Raw genomic sequence first — 24,651 nt, 5'->3', positions numbered from 1 at the left:
AAGAGCGGAGACGCTGGAGGCGGAGCCAAGAGCGGAGACGCTGGAGGCGGAGCCAAGAGCAGAGACGGAGCCAAGTGCAGAAACACAGGAGGCGGAGCCAGATAGTACCGCAAAGAGCGGAGCCAGACAGAACGGCAAAGAGCGGAGCCACAGAGCAAAGCCAGAGAGTGCGAAGCAAAGTCTGAGTGCAGAGCCGCAAGAGTGCGGAGTGTAAGCAAACAGAAAACACAAGGAAAGAAAGCAGGGAAGGAAGCCACAGACAAGGAGACCGAGAAAAGACAAAGTACAGACAAGGCAATAGAACAAGACACAGGGACAAAGACACAGGGACCAGGATATTCTGCCTCCTGGAGGGCGGACTACAAGATCAAGGCAATAGCACAGAGAAAAGCCTCCAGAGAGGGAGTAACTCAGAGCAAGGCCAGGCAAACTCAGCAGCTAAACACTAACTGAGCGAACACATTGCACAGGCCCAGAGCACAGGGTGGAGCTGCACTATATACAGGAGGCCTCTTGGTAATTGGTCAGGAACTGATTGGACAGGTGCACCTGATTCCTATAAGAACCAGAGAGTTCAGGCGCCGGCCCCCTATACACACAGCCATGAGGCATGCAGAGAGCAGAGACACAGAACATGGAGCTGGCATTAAAGAGAAAGCACATCATGGCCTGGAGCAGTGGGTAATATAGTGTGAGAGATGTGAGGCCATGCTGTGATGCCAGCAGAGTTGTTACAAGATCCCAGTATATGTACAATAATAGTGTAATAAGTCAGCAGCACTGAGTCACACACGGCCTCTGTAGCCCCATAAGTGTGCAATCATGGAAGGCTGCCTTTTTATTACTATTACTATTATTATTTCTCCTCTTTCATTTTTCCCTCCTCTTCTTCTAAGAGATGTAACTTTCACTTTGTCAGCGGGAAAATAAAAAATGTTGTGTGGGCTTGTGTTTTTTTGTTTTTCTTTTATTGGGGTGGAAAAAATGAGAAACTCATAACAAAAAAATTACTTGAATTGCAATTTTCCAAAACATCTGTGACTTATAGATATTAAATGTTGGGGTACATACAGGGCCGGACTGGGACTAAAATTCAGCCCTGGTATTTGAAGTTACACAGGCCCACTTGTCGCATGGTGACTGTATAATATCTTTGTACATTTGTAGGCAGGGCCGGTTTTAGGCAAAGTGTGACCCTATGCCTAGGCAAAGTTTAAAATGGGGCCCCAAATGCTAACATATTGCACATCACACTAAAGCATTTCGGTTGTATTTACAAGCGCTGAGTTCAGGCCGCTAAATGAGTTTGATCTACAATACTGAAGTTCTTCAATGCTTGTTTCCCGGCTTCTTTCCACCTGAGGAATAATGATGGGACAGAACAATCACTAATAGATCATTAACAGATCACCATACAGTATCATGTTATCAGCAGCACATCTACAGTTTACACCGGCGATGTGCTGCTGAGAACAAGGATTTTTGTTCCAGCAAAAACAATCTGAATATGCAGCATTTTACTTGTTTAGTAAAATACACCCCATAGTCCTCCATATATTATAATGTGCACCACAGTCCTCCATATAGTATAATACACTCCCTATAGTCTTCTATATATTAAAATACACTGCTCAGTCCTCCATATAGCATAATACACTCCTCACAGTGCTCCACATAGTATAATGAACCACCATAGTCATCCATGTAGTACAATTCACTTCCCATAGTATAATGCACCCCATAGTTCTTCATATAGTATAACGTATTCCCCATAATCCTCGATACAGTATAATGCAGCCCACATATAGTATAATGCAGCCAACACCCTACAAAATATAATGCAGCCACCCCAGAGTATAATGCAGCCACTCCATAGAATATAATACAGCCCACCTCCCCATAATATATAATGTAGCCCCCATAGAATATAATGCAGCCCCCATAGTATAACACAGCCTCCCCCATAGAATATAATATACCCCCACAATAGTATATAACAGCCACATAATATCTAACACGGCCTCCCCCATAGAATATAATATGCCCCCATAGTACATAGCACAACCCGCATAGCAGATAACACAGCCCACGTAGCAGTATAAAGCACAGCCCATGTAGCAGTGTACAGCACAGCCCACATAGTAGTATACAGCACTGCCCACATAGTAGTATACAGCACTGCCCACATAGTAGTATACAGCACTGCCCACATAGTAGTATACAGCAGGTAGAGCCCATATAGTAGTATACAGCAGAGCCCACATAGTAGTGTATACCACAGCCCACATAGTAGTGTATAGCACAGCCCATATAGTAATATACAGCACAGCCCACATAGTAGTATACAGCAGAGCCAACATAGTAGTATATAGCACAGCCCATGTAGTAGTATACAGCACTGTCCACATAGTAGTATACAGCACTGCCCACATAGTAGTATACAGCACTACCCACATAGTAGTATACAGCACAGCCCACACAGTAGTATACAGCACAGCCCACACAGTAGTATACAGCACAGCTCACATAGTAGTATACAGCAGAGCCCACATAGTAGTGCATTGCACAGCCCACATAGTAGTATACAGCAGAGCCCACATAGTAGTGTATAGCACAGCCCACATAGCAGTATACAGCACAGCCCACAGAGTGTATACAGCAGAGCCCACACAGTAGTAAACAGCACTGCCAACATAGTAGTATACAGCAGAGCCCACATCTCTCCTCCCCCCTAGAATGGCCCCACAGTCCAGTAAAAAAAAACACTCCTCACCTCCCCTCTTGCCTGCGGTGCTCCCTGCACCTGTCTCGGCGGCTGCAGCTGCACTGCCTGGGACACAGTGAGTGCTCGCACACCCGCAATGTCAGAGGCAGAGCGGGGAATAATGGGAGAGGGAGCGTCAGGTGACGCTCTCTCCTCCATCATTGCATTCAACTTTACCTATAATGCGGCAGCAGCGGCGCTGGGGGGGAAGGGCGAGTCGGCGTGCAGCGGCCCACTACTGGCACCGGCCCTTCTGGCATTTGCCAGAACTGCCCGATTGTCAGTCCGGCCCTGGGTACATATGATGCTTTGATTGCTACTTTCTTTCAATTTTCTTTTTATTGAAATTTTTAAGGATAACAAACAGCTTTAGAAGAATATGAATATAACAAATGCAAATATTCAAATGTCTAGTTAGCATAGTAAGCTCTGAAAGTCTACAAATAAAGAGCTAACATAATATTATTGTTATTACATGCGTTTTGACTCTCTTATTTATTTTGATTTAACAGAGTAACTTTAACATATAACAAGAAAAGTAAAGAGAAGAGGATAAAGAGAAGGAGAACAGGAGTGGAAGGTGGGGAGGGATGGGGAGGGAAGGGAGGTACAGGTTCGGTGACACCTTGGGACATATAATTATTTATGGCGATAATGTAGCGTAGAATGTGGGCTGTGTCCTGAGTTGGGTCCAAGCCTTCCAAGTGTTATGAAAGATAGCCGTGGTATGATTAATTCTCGCAGCCAGTTCCTCAATGTGGTATAGTTGTTCAATTTTGGAGTATAACTGATGGGCGGTGGGTACTGTTTTAGAGTTCCAAAATGCTGGAATTAAGGATTTTCCCGCCGCCAGAATGAATTGGGCCAATTTAGTGGCGTTCCTATCATTTGGCCAGATTTGGAGATTGAGAAAAATATTTTCTGGTTTCAAGACAATACATTTACCTAATATTTTACGTATGATAGAAGCTAACTTGTTCCAAAATGGGCAGAGCAATGGGCAGGACCACCATATATGATAACTACCTTCATCCGCTTCACATCTCCAACAATTAGTGGTTGAGGTGCGGTTTCATCTCTGAATGCGTTTAGGCGTTATATACCATCTGGGAATAATTTTAAATGAATTTTCTTGGATACGTACGCAGTTAGGCTACGTTCACATTAGCGTTTTGCGGGGCTGCGTCGGGCGCAGCTGCGGCGACGCATGCGCCATGCACCCCTATATTTAACATGGGGGGCACATGGACATGCGTTGTCTTGCGTTTTGTGACGCATGCGTTTTTTTGGCGCAACAGAAACCGCTGCATGATGCAGTTTTTTCTGCGCCAAAAATCATGAAAAAATGAACGCATGCGTCACAAAAAGCTGCGTTTTGCATGCGTTTTTGCATGCGTTGTGCGTTGCGTCGCCGACGCAGCACCGCACAACGCAAATGTGAACGTAGCCTTAGAGGGACCGTGTGAGTGCCTGTATACATGTTTGATCTGCGTTTCAGAAAAGGAAGTACCCAAGTCCTTTTCCCATTGGGCTATATAAGCTCGTTTCTGTGGTACGTCTATTTTAAGTATAGATTGGTATATTATTGAGAGGATTCGGGTAGGAGGTTGCGTTTTGGCACATAATGTTTCATAGGGTGTCAGGGGTCTATTGAAGTCGATCGAAAGATATCTCTGGCAGGAGAGATGTGAGAGTTCACCATGCTGTAAAAATTTTAAGGTACCGTCACATTTAGCGACGCTGCAGCGATCTAGACAACGATGCCGATCGCTGCAGCGTCGCTGTGTGGTCGCTGGAGAGCTGTCACACAGACAGCTCTCCAGCGACCAACGATGCCGAAGTCCCCGGGTAACTAGGGTAAACATCGGTTACTAAGCGCAGGGCCGCGCTTAGTAACCCGATGTTTACCCTGGTTACCAGTGTAAATGTAAAAAAAAAACAAACATTACATACTTACATTCCGGTGTCTGTCCCCCGGCGTTCTGCTTCCCTGCACTGTGTAAGCGCCAGCCGTAAAGCAGAGCGGTGACGTCACCGCTGTGCTTTACGGCCAGCCGGTGCTCACACAGTGCAGGGAAGCAGAACGTCGGGGGACAGACACCGGAATGTAAGCATGTAGTGTTTGTTTTTTGTTATATTTACACTGGTAACCAGGGTAAACATCGGGTTACTAAGCGCAGCCCTGCGCTTAGTAACCCGATGTTTACCCTGGTTACCAGTTAAGACATCGATGAATCGGCGTCACACACGCCGATTCAGCGATGTCTGCGGGAGATCCAGCGACAAAATAAAGTTCTGGCCTTTCTGCTCCGACCAACGATGTCACAGCAGGATCCAGATCGCTGCTGCGTGTCAAACACAACGATATCGCTATCCAGGACGCTGCAACGTCACGGATCGCTAGCAATATCGTTGTTAAGTTGTTCAGTGTGAAGGTACCTTTAGTCCCGAAAGTCCGGCTATTTTGTGTAGTTCTTGCAAGGGTAGAAGGGCTCCGTCCTCAAATAACTGCTCTAATGGGATATGAGCAGCTCGGATAGGGAGGGAGTCTATGAGGTCTGTGACTTTAGTTAATGGGGAGAGGGGGAGTGGTATAGTTTTTTCCATATCTTAGTTGTGGCTAAAGTGCGAATATTTGTTAGTCTGATTAAGGACGGATCATTGTTTTGTCCCAGCAAGATGGAACGCAGAGGGAGAGGAAACATTGCTTCTTCTATCTTTAGCCATTGCTTATCCTCTGAGTTTCTGATCCAGTGGATTGTTCTTGACCCATTCCTCCCATGTCTTTTGGAAGCGTAATAGATTTAGAATTAATTTGCGGTTTACTTTTTTGCCAGATGTAATTAAAGAATAGGGAGTGTACTTTAGCTAAAAAGGAGTAGGGGATTTGGATTGGGAGCATATTAAACAGGTAGATAAATTTTGGTAGAATTAAGCTTTTTAGAATATTTTTCCTTCCTATCCAAGACAGAAAGGTGTCTTCCCATGACCGGAGGCATAAAGTCATGTTTCCTAAGAGATGATTATAATTAAGGGAAACAAGATCTTTCTCAGATGCACATAACTGAATGCCTAAATATGTTAAGCTTTTCTGTTGCTAGGGAAAGGGAAAAGCAGTTTTAAGGTGATCCACCACCTTGTTTGGTAAGCCTAGGTTTAATAGTTCAGATTTAGTTTTATTTTAAAATTAGAGAATTTGCTGTAACACTCTAGAATGTCCATTATGGCCGGAATGCTCTTTAAGGGTTTTGAGACTACTAATAAAAGGTCGTCTGAAAATGCCGCTGTTTTGTAATGGGTGTCACGGATTTGCAAACCTTCTACATCTTCACATTGTTGAATGGCCTGTAAAAGTGGTTCCAGTGATAGGAAAAAAAGTAACAGAGACAATGGGCAGCCTTGCCTTGTACCATTGAGGATATGGAATGAGTCCGTGAGAAATCCGTTTAATCTTATTTTAGCTGTGGGCATTGAGTACATACTCATAATCGCAGTTATTGTTGGAAGGGGGAAACCAAATTTTAATAACGTTTCCTGTAGGAATGTCCAGTCAACCCTGTCGAAAGCTTTTTCAGCATCTATACTCATTAGCGCAATCGGTATTTTCTTCAGCTTTGCATATAGCATCAGGTGAAGAATTTTATATGTATTATCTTTCCCCTCTTTACCTTTCACAAGTCCGGATTGATTTAAGGAGATTAACTGAGGCAGCACGACCGCAATTCTGTCCGCCACCATTCTCGCATAAAGTTTTAGATCCATATTCAACAATGATATAGGCCTATAACTGCGGCATTGTTCCGGATCTTTCCCTTCTTTATAAATCAGTGAGATTCTGGCTTCTAGAAGCTGACATGGTGCCCTTCCACCTCCCTGAAGGGAGTTGCACATGTTAAGAAGGTAGGGGAGTAAGATTTCAGCATTGGATTTGTAATAATGAGCTGTGAAGCCATCCGGCCCCGGGGCTTTCCCTTTGGGACACTTCGACAGGGCTGACTGGAGTTCCATAAGTGTAAATGGCTTAATTAATTGTTCTTGTTGAGTAACAGATAGGATTGGGACATTTAGGTCTTTTAAGAAAGTTTGGATATCACGTTTCCTCTGGCTTTTTTATTTTTCTCCTTCGTCAAGGCGTAGTTGGTATAGGGATTTGTAATAATTTAGAAATTCTTTACCTATCTGGGAATAATTCTGGGTTTTAGAACCAGCTTTAGTTTTTATAGAATGAATAAATGTGCGAGCCTGCCTCTTTTTGATTAATGACAGGTCAGTTTAGAAGCTTTATCTCCATGCACTAGTATGTGGTTTTTCCAAGAGGTGAGAAATTTAGCTGATTGTTCTCTGAGAATGTCCTTTAGTCTTTGTCTTTTTTCTGTAAGTTCTAATAGGGTTTGTGGTAGTAATGTTTTCTTGTGTTGAGATTCCAGTCGTATTATCTCTCTATGTAAAGAATCTAATTATTTATTTTTTGTTTTATTCAATTATAGATATAAGTTCTCCTTGTATCAATGACTTATGTGCTTCCCAAAGTATTAAGGGTGATGTCTCATCTGTATTGTTTAACTCAAAATACGTTTTAATGGCCTTATTAATACAAGATTTAGTTGATGGGTTGTCTAAGGGTACCGTCACACTGAAACGACGCTGCAGCGATACGACAACGATGTCGCTGCAGCGTCGCTGTTTGGTCGCTGGAGAGCTGTCACACAGACAGCTCTCCAGCGACCAACGATCCCGAAGTCCCCGGTAACCAGGGTAAACATCGGGTTACTAAGCGCAGGGCCGCACTTAGTTAGTAACCCGATGTTTACCTTGGTTATCAGCGTAAACGTAAAAAAAACAAACATTACATACTTACATTCCGTGTCTGTCCTCTGGCGCTCTGCTTTCCTCTGCACTGTCAGTGAGCGGCCAGCCGGAAAGCAGAGCGGTGACATCACCGCTGTACTTTCTGGCTGGCCGGCGCTGACACAGGATGCAGGAGTGCAGAGAAGCAGAGATCCGGGGACAGACAGCTGAAGGTAAGTATGTAGTGTTTGTTTTCTTACGTTTACGCTGGTAACAAGGGTAAACATCGGGTTACTAAGCGCGGCCCTGCGCTTAGTAACCCGATGTTTACCCTGGTTACCAGTGAAGACATCGTTGAATCGGCGTCACACACGCCAATTCAGCGATGTCAGCGGGAGATCCAGCGACGAAATAAAGTTTCAGACGATCTGCTACGACGTACGATTCTCAGCGGGGTCCCTGATCGCAGTAGCGTGTCAGACACAGCGAGATCGTAACGATATCGCTGGAACGTCACGGATCGTGCCGTCCTAGCGATCAAAGTGCCACTGTGTGACGGTACCCTAAGAGGGAGTCATTTAATTGCCAGGATTTGTTTGGGGAGAATTGTTTAGATAAGATCAACGAGGTTGTTACATATGAGTGGTCAGAGAACAGGTACAATACCTGCTTGTTGGATATTGGGCAATAATGATCTAGGAGCAAATAATCTATTCGGTGATAGGAGGCATGTGGATGTGAGAAAAAAGTGTAATCACGTTTAGCCGGATGCATGTAGTGCCAAATATCTATAAGGTTTAAGGAAAGAATAGCCTGTTTCAACCTTGCCAAGTCTCTCAAAGAGATTGCACTCTTTTTCTTCGTAGTATCAATGGAGGGTTCTAGGGCTAGGTTGAAGTCTCCTCCTAGTATGAGGATACCTTCTCTGAAGTCTCTTATTTTCTTAAACATGGTTAGAAGCCATTTTGTTTCTTGTTTAGAGCATAAACATTACAGATAGTAACGGCCACACCCGCCAAGACCCCTTTTATCATTAAATAGCGGCCATTTGTATCCGCCACTTGGTCGTGGAGTAGGAATGGAATTCCTTTAGCTATGGCTATTGATACTCCTTTTAATAATAATAATAATAATAATAATAATCTTTAGTTTATTTATTTTATTTTTATATAGCGCTAACATATTCCGCAACGCTTTACAGTTTTGCACACATTATCGTTTCGTTTGGGGTGAAGTAGCATGAAACCACCTGTCAAAATATGCTTTCTCAAACGTAGGAACTTTGTTGCTAGTGAAGTGAGTTTCTTGTAAAGGTACCTTCACACTAAGTGACGCTGCAGCGATACCGACAACGATGTCGATCGCTGCAGCGTCGCTGTTTGGTCGCTGGAGAGCTGTCACACAGACCGCTCTCCAGCGACCAACGATGTCGGTAACCAGGGTAAACATCGGGTTACTAAGCGCAGGGCCGCGCCTAGTAACCCGATGTTTACCATGGTTACCATCGTAAAAGTAAAAAAAACAAACACTACATACTTACCTTCTGCTGTCTGTCCCCGGCGTTCTGCTTTCCTGCACTGACTGTGAGCACAGCGGCCGGAAAGCACAGCGGTGACGTCACCGCTCTGCTTTCCGGCTGGCCGACGCTGACACAGGATGCAGGAGGAGTGCAGAGAAGCAGATCGCCGGGGACAGACAGCTGAAGGTAAGTATGTAGTGTTTGTTTTTTTTACTTTTACGATGGTAACCAGGGTAAACATTGGGTTACTAAGCACGGCCTTGCACTTAGTAACCCGATGTTTACCCTGGTTACCAGTGAAGATATCGCTGAATCGGAATCACACACGCCGATTCAGCGATGTCTGCAGGGAGTCCAGCGACAAAATAAAGTTCTGGACTTTCTGCAGCGACCAACGACATCACAGCAGGATCCTGATCGCTGCTGCGTGTCAAACACAACGATATCGCTAGCCAGGACGCTGCAACGTCACGGATCGCTAGCGATATCGTTGTGAAGTTGTGTAGTGTGAAGGTACCTTAAGAGTAGTAGGTCAATACCCTTTTTCTTAAAGTGTGAAAGGGTTTGACCTCTAGGCGTCGGTGAATTGAACCCGTTAGTGTTGGAAGTAAGTAATTTAAATACCTTCTGGTTGTCAGCCATCTGGATGTATCTTCCAATGATAGTGATCATTCCAAGGTGCCTGGGGGGGAGGAGGAAAGGGGGAACTAAGTGAAGGGAAGAGAGGTAAGACGTAGAAAAATTGTGAGAATGAAATATTAGAAATTGAAGAGACATAACATAGTACTTAATCAAGTACAACATATTGAAAAATGACGTTGAGAATAGTAAATTACTGTCAGGTAGCAGGAGGCAAATTAACCTGTAACAGTTACATTCTAAACTGAAAGTATTACTTCTAATTATAAAGAAGGTTTACACAAATGGTCAATTAACTAAGATATAATATTAGGGAAGGTTATAAAGAATCCCTATGATGCTAGATCAATCAAAATAGTTGAAAAATCTCTTCAGGTGTCCCGATCTTTGGTAGAAGTCAACCTGGAGACTTTACGTTTTGTCTTCTGGGATTTGGGTGTTGAGACATGGTGCCATGGTTTAGGTGTAGGAAGAGGTTGTAGCAAAGAAGCTGCATGTAAGGTCTCGATGTCTGGATACTGGTCCAGGCAGATGTTCAGTTCTTTGCAAATTTTTGGGATTTCGGCAGAGGTTCTGGCTTGTAGTCTTTTGTCTTCAGTGATGACTTGTATCCCAAATGGGAATAGCTAGCGGTATTGAATTTTTTTCTGAAGAACAGCATCGGTGAACGGTTTAAGTAGATAGCGTTTCTTTAGAGTAATTGCTGAAAGGTCCTGGGAAAATTTGACTTGTGAACCTTCAAATTTAATGTCTTGTGCTTCCCTGGCACGTTTTAGATCAGATTTTTGGTGCGGAAATCTAAGAATCTGCATAGTACATCTCGAGGTGGGTCTCCTTGTTTAGGTTTAGGGCGGAGCGCTCTGTGAATTCTTACAATTTCCATATCTTGGGGGTCTTGCTCCAATAGGAGAGAGCGGAAGACCTCAATTGCAGCTTTATTCAAATCGTCAAAGGCGACAGATTCCGGAAAGCCTTTTATTCGGATGTTATTTCTGCGCTCTCGGTTTTCGTGGTCCTCTAGGGTGGAATGAACAATTTGCAATTGCTCCTCTTGAGCTTTGATACAGGACAGAATGGCATTAGAATACTCTGTACAGCTGTTTTGAGCGTTTTCTAAGGTCTCCAGTCTATGGCCTTTGTTGTGATATTTCCTGTTTGATATCTGTCAGCTCTTTTCCAATGGGCTCTAGTTCCTTGGATAAAATTTGTTTGATGAAGGAGCGCATCACCGGCTGGTCTTTACAGCCAGAGCCCATATCAGAGTCACTTTTCATGTCTGTATCCATTTCCCCTTCTAGAGCTGAATTAGTGGGGTAGTTTGTTTCATTAGCACTGGGATTAGTAAGACTTTTTTTTAAATATTTATCCAGGTCTGATTGAGTGGCTAAAGAATTTGCCTTAGTTGATCTGGGCGTCTTAGTGCCCGATTTGACCGTTGTATAATATGTTGAAACACATAAATGCTATTAATTCCGCCTCTAGTCAGCAGGCAGAGTTCCTACTGTTTCATATTACTAGAGTACTAACAATGTAGCCCAATTATTAGTTCAAGTATTGCGGTGACAGTTATGAAGACCCACAGGTTCCTGTATTGTTGTGAACAAGAAAAAGGGAGTTATAGTTTCTTTATGCAACCATTAGGCGTCAATATTGGATCACGCAGCTACACACCACCACTGCAACAGTGTAAAACTCCTACAATCCTCCTGTAAAATTAGCCAGATTCCTTAGTGAACACACAGGTAGAATTATGATGAGAGGTCAGATATTTAGATATTTGGTGAGGGAATGCTTCTTGTGTGGTCTTATGGGCATTGGTTTCAGAGCACCTGACCGTGGAGTTAGTGGCTCTTCAGCACTGCATCAGAGTGTCATCTGCAACTCAGACATCGCTTAGAAGTTTCCCTTTCTAGTCCAAGTGAGGTTTCCCTTTAAGCAGTCCGAGGTGGGGATGTTACACTGCCCCCAACTTTTGTGTTTTAATGTTCCCCTCCAGTGAGTTTTATGTGGGCTCTCCTATTATGGGGTAATATATATGGGGGAGGCACTCAGGGAGCTTCCATTCAGGGTGACTCACCGCTGCTGTTTCTGTGTATTAAGGCTGTGTCAGCGGTGTCAAAGGCCTGTTTTCATCTGCCTCCTGTGTTATGAGGGCGAGTCACTCCCTCGGCTTCCAGGCGGGAGACGTGGCCAGGGATCCAGGCCCAGGTGGCGCAGTTAGAAGGTGGACCACGCAGGGGATAGGCAGCTCCGGGTAACTCACCTACAGGTAACTCAGATACAGGAGCCGCAACAGCTGCTGCAGAAGTCGGCGGGCAGGAAGCGCCGCTAATAGATCTGTGACCGGCTCACATGCCACAGATATCTTCACTCCCAGGCTCCGGGCCCTGTCTGGAGGGACCGCTTGGGATCCATGGTACACAGGGGAAGGGGGAAGGATCTCAGCTGGCTCACCTGATGCTATGTCCCGTCTGGAGGAGGAAGGGTGCCACAAGCAGAAGGCGGGAACTGCCTCCGCAAGGCTTCAGGTCCTCCTGTAGGCCTCAGATTACCGCCGAGCCCAAAGTTATAGTTTGTGCCCAGGATGGCCAAATATTGACACAGGGGCTTGAGGGCAGGTGGATACTGCCTTGTATTGACGTGGATGGGCCCTGTAAAGCAGTAGATTGTCTGGATTGTAGCTGCTATCCAAGGAGCTCAGGGAGATCAGGTCTTGCCTCTTCGGCTATCCACCCTCGTGTCTCCCCTTTTCCCCATAGTTTGTAAGCTTGCGAGCAGGGCCCTCACTCCTCCTGGTATCTGTTTTGAACTGTATTTCTGTTATGCTGTAATGTTTATTGTCTGTACAAGTCCCCTCTATAATTTGTAAAGCGCTGCGGAATATGTTGGCGCTATATAAATAAAATTATTATTATTATTATTATTCGGCTGCTGGCCACGCCCCAGCTTTGATTGCTTCTTAATCTATTTTTTGTGGTATTGTGACCAAAACCCCACAATTCTGACATTAAATATTTTTTTTACTTTTATAGTTTTTCCAGATCATGTATGTTAATTTTCAATTAAAATAGATTGTTCTTTTGTAGTCACGTTTATATATAAAAAAAAATAAAAATTGCACTTCTTTATTAGGCCTCTTTCACACGTCCGTATTTCCGGTACATGTGGTGACAGTTTCCACATGTACTGGAGACACTGACACACACAGACCCAGTGAAATGAATGAGTCTGAAAATATGTCAGTGTGTTTCCACGGACCGTGTGTCATGGACGATAGCACGGATCACACAGATCCATTCAAGTCAATGAGTCCATGTGAAAACGTACCCCACATGGATGCCATCTGTGCGAGACGTCTCGGAGCATGGGAATCAGTGTACAGTTTGCTGTGTTCCCAAGTGCCGATTGCTGAACGTTCCCCTCATCATGGTTCCCAGCAGGGCCGGACTGGGACAAAAAAGCAGCCCTGCCACACAAATCCTACCAGCCCACATACTATAATACGTCCCACCCCCGATCAGTGGATTTGTATTTACTTACCCAAGAGCTTTGGGTTTCTTTCAGCGCTGGAGTGGCGCTTCAAGTGTAAACCTCCTAGCCCCAGTGATATTCTCACCCTCCGGCATCTTCCACTCTTTTCAGCACTGCTCCAGTCCCACATCACCATTTTGTAAGCACAGCTTCTGACAGCCGGAAGTCAGAAGTTACATCACAAGCTCTCAATACAAGGTTATGAGAACCAGGATGAGGCCAGGACAAGGTTCTCAAAGACTTGTACTGAAAAGTGACCTCTGCGTCGCTCCATGAAACACTAGAGCTGCCGGGTCACTTTCCACAGGAGACGAACCGGAGCAATGCTGAAGACCAATGAAGGCAGTGGAAGGTGATTGTGAGACAGGACAGCAGACTTCCATTTAAAGCAACACTCCAGTGGTGCAATAAAAAAAAATGGTGGAGGGGTGCTTTAACCCCTTTCTGCCAGCTGACGGAATAGTATGTCAGCTGGCAGATCCCCTGCTTTGAGGTGGGCTCCGGCGGTGAGCCCACCTCAAAGCCGCGACATGTCAGCTGTTTTGTACACAGCTGACATGTGCGCGCAATGAGCGCGAGCGGAATCGCGATCCGCCCGCGCCCATTAACTAGTTAAATGCCGCTGTCAAGCGCTGACAGCGGCATTTAACTAGCGCTCCCGGCCGAAAGGCCGGAAGTCCTCGCACCGCTGACCCCCGTCACATGATCGGGGGTCAGCGGTGCATTGCCATAACAACCAGAGGTCTCCTTGAAACCTCTATGGTGGTTGATGGCCGATTGCTTTGAGCGCCAACCTGTGGTCGGCGTTCAAAGTACACCTGCATTTCTGCTACATAGAGGTGATCTGTACTTCACCTCTATGTAGCAGAGGCGATCGTGTAGTGCATGCTTCTGCTATTGAAGCATGCCAAAATTAAAAAAAAAGTGTTTTCGCCCCAATCAAAATAAAACAATAAAAAAAAAAATCAAACATACACATATTTGGTATCGCCGCGTTCAGAATCGCCCGATCTATCAATAAAATCAAAGGATTAACCTGACCGCTAAATGGCGTAGCGAGAAAAAAAGCAAAACGCCAAAATTACGTTTTTTTGGTCGCCGCAACATTGCATTAAAATACAATAACGGGCGATGAAAAGAACGTATCTACACCAAAATGGTATCATTAAAAACGCTAGCTCGGCACGCAAAAAATAAGCCCTCACCTGACCCCAGATCACGAAAATTGGAGACACTACGGGTATCAGAAAATCACGCAATTTTTTTTTTTTTTAGCAAACTTTGGAATTTCTTTTCACCACTTAGATAAAAAAATAACCTAGACATGTTTGGTGTCTATGAACTCGTAATGACCTGGAGAATCATAATGGCAGGTTAGTTTTAGCATTTGGTGAACCTACCAAAAAAGCCAAACAAAAAACAAGTGTGATGTTGCACTTTTTTTTGCAATTTCATCACACCGCGGTTGGGGTGTGTGAAGGGGTTAAAGGAGCCACATGTGAATGGCGCAGCAGTGTGCAGGATTGACCACAGCTCTATTTACATGATGCTCTTCAGAGCTCCGTTTCTTGGGATTATGGGGGTTCCGGCAATTGGCAAATTATCGCATATCCCGAGGTGAGGGGATTACTTAGGGTAACCCAGTTAAATGGGTTTTCCAAGATTTATTTTTGTTTGGCCATAGGAATATAAAAAACAAACCAATAAAGACAATCCAGAAGAGCAATGCAGCCTCTCTGACAACAAGACAGGAGAAGTGTATATATACAGAATAAGGTCATTTTCACACATTTTACCTCCGTATTTGTAAACCACAACCAGGAGTGGGTGATAAATACAGAAGTGGTGACGTGTTTCTATTACACTTTTCCTCTGATTGTTCCTCTCCTGGTTTTGGCAATAAATACTGGGGTAAAATACAAGTACTGAGCCTTAATACAAGTAATGAGTAGTACACCCAGTGTACAGGACAGGAGAAGTGGTACTGTGCAGAGTGTGTGGGTGTGTGGTGGCTCCACAAATTTACTACATGTGTGTACTGTACCAATACGTGGACTATGTTGTAGTACGTCCTGTGGAGCTGTGATATAGTTATCTAGTGGGCGCTGCGCCTGTGTATATAATTTGTAGTGGGGAGTCCACATCATATACAGAGCTCCACACTATATACTCCGTTTTGTGTCTTCAGGTTTCTTGGTGGTGTGTGAACATGTTCCTACAGACTTGTTCACTGTGCAAGTAGCCCATGTGTTCCTGTTTCCATAATTGTTCTCTTGTGTCTACAAGACTGGGGAGTTACCACCACTCCTCTTGGGCTATCTGCACAAAAGCTGTTCTACTCTGTACGCACACATGGATTTTTCCTCTCTGAACCCTGTTCACACAGGTAATATACCAGATGATCAGGTTTTTAAATACATCAGATAGGGATTGCATACATTAGTTAGGACTGCTCTGATAAGGGTATACCGTGAAGTTTGGTAGAGAAGCTTAGTATACATTTTTTACAAAAAACGTATCAACCAAATACCCTGTTTTTTACATCTTCTACTAGCACTTGCGGATTACTGCAATTTTTTTTTTTTCAAACTGAGTGTTTTTGGTTTTACTATTCTCTTTTGTGTCTTCAGGTTTCTTGGTGGTGTGTGAACATGTTCCTACAGACTTGTTCACTGTGCAAGTAGCCCATGTGTTCCTCCTTCCTCCATACTCCGTTATAAAGCCTGGTATGGAGCTGTGCGTATAGTATATAGTGTAGAGATGTGCCTGTATAGTGTAGAGTCCACACCATCAAATATACACACAGCACCATATTATATACACATATCTACACTATAAAAAACAAACAGTACCTATGCTATAAACTTAAAGTGCCGCAGTCAGCAGGATTGTGCACAGTAACTACAGACACTGTCAGGTCGGCACTGTTATACTGATTACAATGATACATGGTGATGAAATCCGTCTTGTGGTATTTGTGCGATCTTTATTTTCAGTTTTAAGTTAACGAAATGCACTCCGGGGCAGCCTGTTGGTGGTGCTGTGGGGGGTCTTCCTATGGTGCTCTGATTATATATTCATAATGCAGACTGCTGACAGGTCACTGATCCCTCACTGCCCCCTAGTTTACATAATGAATATTATATAATATATAAACATACAGTACAGACCAAAAGTTGGGACACCCCTTCTCATTTAAAGATTTTTCTGTATGTTCATGACTATGAAAATTGTACATTCACACTGAAGGCATCAACACTATGAATTAACACATGTGGAATTATATACTAAACAAAAAAGTGTGAAACAACTGAAATTATGCCTTATATTCTAGGTTCTTTAAAGTAGCCACCTTTTGCTTTGATGACTGCTTTGTACACTCTAGGCATTCTATTGAGGAGCTTCAAGAGGTAGTCACCGGGAATGGTTTTCACTTCATAGGTGTGCCCTGTCAGGTTTAATAAGTGGGATTTCTTGCCTTAAAAATGGGGATGGGACCATCCCATCAGTTGTGCGGTGCAGTAGTCTGGTGGATACACAGCTGATAGTCCTACTGAATAGACTGTTAGAATTTGTATTATGGCAAGAAAATGCAGTTAAGTAAAGAAAAACGAGTGGCCATCATTATTTTAAGAAATGAAGGTCAGTCAGTCCGAAAAATTGGGAAAACTTTGAAAGTGTCCCCAAGTGCAGTGACAAAAACCATCAAGCACATGCCTGGTTCCCACTGTGAAGCATGGAGGAGGAGGTGTGATGGTGTGGAGGTGCTTTGCTGGTGACACTGTTGGGGATTTATTCAAAATTGAAGGTATACTGAACCAGCATGGCTACCTGTTATGGACCTTGTGGTTAGGAGCACCCGGAACGACCTGATAGTTAAACTCACACAGGACAAGCTCTGGGAAGTGGGAGCTCTGCTGACCGCAACCCCTAATCCTATCACACAACTAGAAATAGCCGTGGAGCGTACCTAACACGACCTAGACGCCTCTTCACAGCCTAAGAGCTAACTAGCCCTAAAGATAGAAAATAAAGCCTACCTTGCCTCAGAGAAATTCCCCAAAGGAAAAGGCAGCCCCCCACATATATTGCCTGTGAGTTAAGATGAAAGTCACAAACACAGAAATAAAACAGGTTTCAGCAAAGGGAGGCCAGACTTACTAAACAGACTGAGGATAGGAAAGGTATCTTTGCGGTCAACACAAAAAACTACAAAAGACCACGCAGAGTGTGCAAAAAGACCTCCGCACCGACTCACGGTGCGGAGGTGCCACTCTGCATCCCAGAGTTTCCAGCTAGCAAGGCAAAATCATGATAGCCAACTGGACAAGGAAACAATGAACAAATAATAACTAGCAGGGACTTAGCTTCTGCTGGAGTAGACACCAGAAAGATCCAAGAGCGAACTGAACCAGTACAAGAACATTGACAGCTGGCATGGAGTAACGATCTGAGTGGAGTTAAATAGAACAGCCAGCCAAAGAATAAACTATGTCACCTGTGGAAGGAACCTCAGAAGCAGCAGCTCCACTCACAGCCACCAGAGGGAGTCCATGAACAGAACTCGCCGAAGTACCATTCATGACCACAGGAGGGAGTTCGAAAACAGAATTCACAACAGCTACCACAGCATCTTGCAGCTGCATGCTATTCCTTCCGGTTTGCATTTAGTTGGACCATCATTCATTTTTGAACAGGACAATGAACCCAAACACACCTCCAGGCTGTGTAAGGGCTATTTGACCAAGAAGGAGAGTGATGGGGTGCAACGCCAGATGCCTGGCCTTAACAGTCACCAGACCTGAACCCAATCGAGATGGTTTGGGGTGAGCTGGACCGCAGAGTGAAGGCAAAAGGGCCAACAAGTGCTAAGCATCTCTGGGAACTCCTTCAAGATTGTCGGAAGACCATTTCCAGTGAAGCTCGTCAAGAGAATGCCAAGAATGTGCAAAGCAGTCATCAAAGCAAAAGGTGGCTACTTTGAAGAACCTAGAATATAAGACATACCGTATATACTCGAGTATAAGCCGACCCGAGTATAAGCCGACCCCCCTAATTTTGCCACAAAAAACTGGGAAAACTTATTGACTCGAGTATAAGCCTAGGGTGGAAATGCAGCATTTACCGGTGAATTTCAAAAATAAAAATAGATCATTATTTCCCCATAGCTGTGCCATATAGTGCTCTACACCATTCATATTTCCCTATAGCTGTGCCCCATATAGTGCTCTGCACCGTTCACTGTGCCCCCTAGCTGTGCCATATACAGTGCTCTGCACCGTTCACTGTGCCCCATAGATGTGCCATATACGGTGCTCTGCACCGTTCACTGTGCCCCCTAGCTGTGCCATATACGGTGCTCTGCACCGTTCACTGTGCCCCCTAGCTGTGCCTTATACGGTGCTCTGCACCGTTCATTGTGCCCCCTAGCTGTGCCTTATACGGTGCTCTGCACCGTTCACTGTGCCCCCTAGCTGTGCCTTATACGGTGCTCTGCACCATTCACTGTGCCCCCTAGCTGTGCCTTATACGGTGCTCTGCACCGTTCATTGTGCCCCATAGATGGGCCTTATACGGTGCTCTGCACCGTTCACTGTGCCCCCTAGCTGTGCCTTATACGGTGCTCTGCACCGTTCACTGTGCCCCCTAGCTGTGCCTTATACGGTGCTCTGCACCGTTCATTGTGCCCCATAGCTGTGCCTTATACGGTGCTCTGCACCGTTCATTGTGCCCCCTAGCTGTGCCTTATACGGTGCTCTGCACCGTTCATTGTGCCCCATAGATGTGCCTTATACGGTGCTCTGCACCGTTCACTGTGCCCCATAGATGCTCCACATTAATCTGTGCTGCCGCTGCTACTGCTGCAATAAAAAAAAAAAAAACACATACTCACCTCCCTTGATTGCAGCTCCCGGCGTCTCGTTCCGGCGCCTCCATCTTCCCGGCGTCTCTGCTCTGACTGATCAGGCAGAGGGCGCCGCGCACACTATATGCGTCATCGCGCCCTCTGCCTGATCAGTCAGAGCGCAGACGCCGGGAAGATGGAGGCGCCGGCCGGGAAGATGGAGCGACGCCCGGCGGCTGGAACGAGGACAGGTGAATATAACATACTCACCTAGTCCTGGCGATCCTCGCGCTGTCCCCTCCTGTCTTCGGCGCTGCAGCTTCTTTCTCTATCAGCGGTCACCGGCACCGCTGATTAGAGAAATGAATAAGCGGCTCCGCCCCTATGGGAGGTGGAGCCGCTTATTCATTTCTGTAATGAGCGGTCCCACGTGACCGCTGAAGAGGGGAAGAAGCTGCAGCACAGAAGCCCGTGGGACGGCAGGGACAGCGTGAGGATCGCTGGGACTAGGTAAGTATACCCCAGCGCCCTCAGCCCCTCACCTGCCGACCCCACCGCTACCGTGACTCGAGTATAAGCCGAGGGGGGCACTTTCAGCCCTAAAATTTGGGCTGAAAATCTCGGCTTATACTCGAGTATATACGGTAATTTCAGTTGTTTCACACTTTTTTGTTAAGTATATAATTCCACATGGGTTAATTCATAGTTTTGATGCCTTCAGTGTGAATGTACAATTTTCATAGTCATGAAAATACAGAAAAATCTTTAAATGAGAAGGTGTGTCCAAACTTTTGGTCTGTACTGTATATCTTTTGGAAAAAATCCCCTCCTGCAGGCAGACGCCAATGGTTGCGCCTGCGCTGCAGCCTGATCGCATATGTACTGTGTATATAATTCATTTGTTTAAGGTTATCCTGAAATGCATAAAAATATTTAAAATAAAAAATCAGTTTGAAAATGGCGCCGGCCACGCCTGCACAGTAGCAGCTATAGGTGTATACACAGGTGATCCGACAGCTGCTACTGCGTGTGAGCGTGCATGTGTGTTTTCCTATGTGTGTTAGCATGCACGTTTGTTTTCCCATGCGCCTTAGCGTGCACGTGTGTTTTCCTATGTGTGTGAATGTACATGTGTGTTTATTTTCCAATGTGTGTGTGTTTTGCTATGTGTTTGAGCGTGCATGTGTGTGTTTTGCAGAGTGGGTGAGGGTGCATGTGTGGGTCTTCTCCAATGTGTGTGCATGTGTTATATACACACACACACACACACACACACACATATTTGGTGGATGACAAACTAGACCCAATTACGGCTTGCTCTTAGCAACTAATAACCCTGATCCCAACTTTTCAAAATATTTGTGAATTGTGCACCTTACTAGATAAGATTTACATCCATTCAGTGTCTCCATCATTATGGCTACTTATGGTCAAATATGAGTGTTTTTTTCACAGTGGTGCTTTCATTATTTTTGCAGGGTCTATTAGGGTCAGTAAGGGCAAGCCGACATTGCGTGGGGGTGCTATATCACGGCAAGGTGGGGTAACTACTAGGTCACAAGTAGGGCCAGTACCCCTATTGCTCCTGTGTGTCTCCTCTCTGCTCTATCATTATGAAGCCCCCCCTTTTTAATTATTTGTGAATTAAAGCTGTTGTGTATATAGTGGGTGGGACTTTTTTATTGTTGCTTAATATGCAAATCAGCCTGTACTCGCCCCAACCTCTCCTGCTGTAATTACAGTCTTGTAGGAAAAAAACTTTTCTTTTTATAAGGCAAAATGGGGTCAAATATTAATGAGAACCAACTAGAAAAAAAACTAAAAAATATTTTTTTCTGCAAGTAACTTAAAAGTATATGTTAGTATATACAAAAGCCTTTAAAAAGAGGCCATAAATGGGTTAATTGTAATATCAGAAACAATAATACACAAAAGCTGAATGTCCTTAGTAGGCCCTGTTCACCTGGCTTTCAGCTTCTGTGTATTGTTCCTGATATTACAATTAACCCATTTATAGTCCCTTTTTTAAAGGGGTTTTGTATATACTAACATATATTTTTAAGTGACTTGCATTAATTTTTTTAGGTGTTTTTTCTAGTTGGGTCCAATTGCACCAATATAAAACTTTTTGCTGCATATAACAAGAAACTGGCAGTACCCCAACTTTGATGAGTGCTCCAGCGGTGAGCCTTGCATCAAAGCAGCGACATGTCAGCTGTTTTGAACAGCTGACATGTGCCCGCTATAGACACTGGCAGAATTGCAGTCCACCCGTGCCTATTAACTAGTTAAATGCCGCTGTCAAACTCTTGACAGTTGCATTTAACATGCACTTCCAGCCATCGGGCTGGAAATACGCACACTGCTGATTTTCGTCACGTGATCGGGGGTCGGCGGTGAGTCAGCATGACAACTAGCGGTGTCCTGGAGACCTCTATGGTTATTGATGCCGGATTGCTATGAGAGCCATCCTGTGGTTGGCGCTCAGAGCATCGCCTTTATGTAGCAGAGACGATCAGGCTATTCCAGCTTCTAGCCTCTCATGGAGGCTATTGAAGCATGCCAAAAGTAAAAAAAAATGTTTTTAAAAATATAAAAGCTCAAATCACCCCCTTTTCACCCCATTCAAAAGAAAACAATGAAAAAAAATTCAAACCTACACGTTTGATATCGCTGCGCTCAGAATCACCCAATCTATCAAGAAAAAAATAATTAACCTGATCGCTAAACGGCGTAGCGAGAAAAAAGTCAAAACCCCAGAATTACGTTCCTCTCGAGGCTATTAATATCTGCCCTCAGTCACTGGCTTTCATGTAAACCATGTCTCATATCCTATCAGGTTCTGTAATAATTTAACAGAACCCGACAATTGAACTATCGCCTATTCTGCTATCTAGCTCTGTATGAAATATATATATATATATATATATATATATATATATATATATATATATTGTAGGGGTTCCACTCACTCAGCTGCGACGGCTGACACTCAGGAGGCAGGTTCCTTTAAAGTTCACTGGGTTTATTACTCCATAAACCATATGACAAAACAACAGAAAGCAAATAGCCTTTGGTTCAGGCAAAGAAAAAAACAAGTGTCCAGTTCATCCGGCTCAGTCCTGAAGCCGTAACACACTCAGGAGGGTTTCACCTCCACACATATCTACCTGTGTTAAGCATTAGGCTTTCTTTTATATGTCTAACCACACCCAGAACCCATCACATGACCAGACATGTGGTTGTGACATCACCACAGGTCCTGAAACACATATAGGTAGCTATAGGTTACATCACAGTAGCAAGCCATCTATAAGGGACATATCTCCCATCGATTAGACATCCTTTAGCCACGCTACATACCTCCCCCCTCTGCCTAAAGCCGTGGGGCTTGGCACTTTCTCCCACTAGACAAGGGATTCTTGACAGGGCATCAGCATTACCGTGCAGCTTTCCGGCCCTATGTTCCACATGGAAACAGAAGTCCTGCAGGGCTAAGAACCAACGGGTGACCCTAGCATTTCTACCCTTCGTTTCCCTCATCCACCTAAGTGGGGCATGGTCGGATATCAGTCTAAATTTACGTCCCAGCAAATAGTACCGTAATGTGTCGACTGCCCATTTTATGGCCAAGCACTCCTTTTCAACGACTGAGTAGTTCTTTTCAGACGAGGACAGCTTCCTACTCAGATAGAGAACAGGATGCTCCTCTCCATGTAGTTCTTGGGAAAGGACTGCTCCCACCCCAACATCTGAGGCATCTGTTTGAAGAATAAACTCTTTCTTGAAGTTTGGGGCCATCAGAACGGGTTGCTTACATAAAGCCTCTTTCATTTCTTGGAAGGCTGAATCTGTTTCTTCGGACCACTTAACCTTTACTGATTTTGTCCCTTTTAGCAGGTCAGTCAGAGGCGCCGCCATTGTGGCGAAGTTTGGGATGAACCTCCTGTAATATCCCACGATTCCCAGGAAGGCTTTAACTTGCTTCTTGGAAACTGGTTTTGGCCATGTTTGAATTGCCTCCACTTTACTGATTTGGGGTTTTATTTCTCCATGACCCACTATGTATCCAAGGTACTTAGCTTCTTCTTTACCCAATGCGCACTTCTTCGGGTTTATTGTAAATCCGGCCTCTCTTATAGCATCAAACACCGCTTGGACTTTCTCCAGATGACTCTCCCAGTCCGGGCTAAAGATGACGATATCATCTAGGTACGCAGCAGCGTATGCCTTGTGGGGTGCAAGGACTCTATCCATAGCCCTTTGGAAGGTGGCCGGAGCTCCCTGTAGGCCAAATGGCATCCGGACATACTGGAAGCACCCATCTGGTGTAGAAAACGCCGTCTTCTCCTTGGCTTCCTGTGCCATGGGGATCTGCCAATACCCCTTTGTCAAATCCAAGGTGGTTATGTACCTGGCGGGCCCAAGCCTTTCGATGAGCTCATCAACGCGGGGCATGGGATATGCGTCGAACTTAGAGACCTCATTCAACTTCCTATAGTCGTTGCAAAATCTCCACTCCCCATCAGGTTTTGGGACCAGGACAATTGGGCTCGACCAACCGCTCTTGGATTCCTCAATGACTCCAAGCTTCAACATACGCTCCACTTCCTTGGAGACTATTTCTCGACGGGCCTCAGGAATTCTATAGGGCTTCACGTTCACGCGCACATGGGGCTCTGTCAGGACCTCATGCTCTATGACCTTCGTGTACCCAGGCAACTCGGAAAACAGGTCCCTGTTTTTCTGGAGTAACTCCCGGCATTGCTGTTTCTGGGACTCCGATAGCGTCTCCGCTATAGTAACCGCTCCAACCTCATCTTCTGGGTTGCTTAACAACGATGGAGTTACTGTCGGCTCTCTATCTTGCCACGGCTTGATAAGGTTGACATGGTATACTTGGAATGGTTTCCGTCTTCCTGGTTGGTGAATTTTATAGTTTACTTCACCAAGTTTCTCGACAACCTCATATGGCCCTTGCCATTTGGCCAAGAACTTGCTTTCCACTGTCGGAACTAACACAAGAACTCGGTCTCCCGGATTGAATTGCCTCACTCTTGCAGACCGGTTGTAGACCCTGGCCTGAGCTTCTTGTGCTTGGAGAAGGTGTTCTTTCACGATAGGCATCACCTTTGCAATCCTCTGCTGCATCAGGGCCACATGCTCAATGACGCTTCTGTGGGGCGTGACTTCGGCTTCCCAGGTTTCCTTGGCTATATCCAGGAGTCCTCGTGGATGTCGGCCATACAGAAGCTCAAACGGTGAGAAACCTGTGGAGGCCTGTGGAACTTCACGAATGGAAAACATCAAATAGGGTAAGAGACAATCCCAGTCTCTACCGTCTTTTTCTATAGCTTTTCTCAGCATGCTCTTCAGTGTCTTGTTAAATCTCTCAACAAGGCCATCTGACTGGGGATGGTACACCGAGGTCCTCAACTGGGAGATTTTCAGGGCTTTGCATAGTTCCCTCATCACCTTGCTCATGAAAGGTGTCCCCTGGTCAGTCAGGATCTCCTTCGGCAGACCTGTCCGGGAAAAGACATGGACCAACTCGCGAGCTATACT

The 24,651-nt window shown here is 45.0% G+C and overlaps 1 protein-coding gene across 2 annotated transcripts in view; it reads right to left on the bottom strand.

Annotated features, from left to right (window-relative positions):
- LOC138663556 (zinc finger protein 665-like) overlaps positions 1-24,651 on the bottom strand; it is a 61,872-nt gene that overhangs the window by 13,377 nt on the left and 23,844 nt on the right. The window contains exon 2 of one of the 2 annotated variants that reach the window (XM_069749800.1): positions 9,696-9,753. The exons of the other annotated variant lie outside the window; for it this stretch is intronic. The gene's annotated coding sequence lies outside the window, so the exon portion shown is untranslated. The remainder of the gene's footprint in view (positions 1-9,695; positions 9,754-24,651) is intronic. 2 annotated transcript variants of the gene reach the window in all.

This window comes from Ranitomeya imitator, chromosome 2, assembly GCF_032444005.1.
Source record: "Ranitomeya imitator isolate aRanImi1 chromosome 2, aRanImi1.pri, whole genome shotgun sequence".
NCBI classification, from domain to species: Eukaryota; Metazoa; Chordata; class Amphibia; order Anura; family Dendrobatidae; genus Ranitomeya; species Ranitomeya imitator.
This window is presented reverse-complemented; position numbering and strand designations above follow the sequence as displayed.